Genomic DNA, 1795 nt, shown 5'->3' with positions numbered 1-1795 from the left:
AAATATTTTCTGAAATGAAACTAATGTGGAAATAATCATTGGAATTTCCTAATCTTTTGGTCTATTTTTTAACCATGGAAATAGGCCATAGGGAAGGAATACAGGAGGAGGAAAAATGCATATATCTCTTGCTCCTACCCACTAATAAAAATCCTGATTAACCCAAGATATTTCCATTACTGTCATTAGTTACTCTTAAATTACTGTTATGAGAGCTATTGGCAAATATCTTCTTTTTTTCTGTGTGCTCTGATTTAATTCCTGTTAAAAATAATTGGAATATTCTTAAGTAATTTAGAAGCTTGTAGGTTCAGTGAAGTATCATACAGTATGCCCGTTTAAAATTTTTTCTTTCTACTTTTACAAATTCTTAAAGCCGCTTCGGAATTGATAGTGTTTTGGGTACATAATGCACATGAAAGTTGTGTTTAAAATTTATACTGGACAGTATATTATTATTCCACTGCAAATTTGAAAAAGAGAATTTCAAGTCTAATTTTGCTATTTGATGTTGCCCTTCACTGGCATGTTGCTTTAAGAGCACCCATCCCCCTTTCTTGCTTGAGCCACTGTGTCCTGTCAGTCATCCTGAAATACACTAGGGTACTTGTCAGGCTGTTTGCTTACAGATGCATCATAAGCCAAATTGTGAGCCATGGTAGTGGGACTGAATTTCTAAACACAAGAAATTGCTTAGACAATTGGTTTAGTATCTGTATATGGGCAATACTCTGTCCTGCAGTAGGTGAGTGAAGTGTTAAACTTTTTAAAATCAAACTTTGCTATAAGGCAAATACTAGTAATTATAGATTATCTTTTGCTTGGTTAGATAACTTTGGTGGAATGAAAGGACATTGTTTCTTTAAAATGGGATAAATAGAAACTACTATGTTGTGCATTTATTACTTTTGTAACTAATTTTCCTTTTAGTAACACTAACTTCTAGACTACTGTATGAAAGCTCCAATTTTAAATGTCTATTTTTCCGAGTAGATTAGCACGCATTTCAGCTTTAGATATGAATGTGATTTTCTTACACATTTTTTTCTTTCACAACAACTCAGGCAGACTCAGTTGAGCAGAGGCTTAATCCGTCTATTTGGACTGTTTGTTAGTGGTTTTAAAAATAGCGCTAAAACAAATTCTCATGTGTCCAATGCCCAAGCTATAGCAGTCTTACATCAAATCATTTAAAAATTCCTACTGTGTAACTGAGCTATTGTTATGTGAGTAACTATATGCAAGGCACTGGAAGATTTACATTCTTTAGACATAAAAGTTGTGTAGCAAGCAGCTTCTTTATTTGAGCAAACAATTTAATTTCTATTATGGGCTTCTAAGCTTAAATTGTACGTGGATGTTTTTTCTCTCTCTCTCTCTTTTTCTTTAGCAGCCTTAAATATTTTTAAACAGAGACTGGATAAAGCATAAAAGAAGGAACTGATGGATTTTGATACTTCTATATTCAATATGGTAGATAAGAGATACCAAGGAGTTAAAGTTTTAAGGCTTTATCTAGAGTAAGTGAGAAGAGATTGCTTTTGTGGAAACATGGAACGATTATTTATTTATTCTTTGCCTTGTTCTAGAAAGGAGTTAAGGTGACTTACAAGGCTACATGAAATTCAAGATAGGATAAATTAAATGTAGAGTGAAAGAGGAAAGGAAAACAAGTATGAGGATATAAAACAGAGCCAGAAATAAGGTAGAAAAAATAATGCAGCCTTTCTCAACTATGGTTTCATGACACTGGTGTATTTTGGATTGATGGGAGAGAAAATACAGGGTTGCAGAA

Source organism: Galeopterus variegatus, unplaced genomic scaffold (assembly GCF_000696425.1).
Source record: "Galeopterus variegatus unplaced genomic scaffold, G_variegatus-3.0.2 Scaffold6769, whole genome shotgun sequence".
NCBI lineage: Eukaryota > Metazoa > Chordata > Mammalia > Dermoptera > Cynocephalidae > Galeopterus > Galeopterus variegatus.
The sequence above is the reverse complement of the archived record's forward strand: the minus strand, read 5'-3'. Positions refer to the sequence as shown.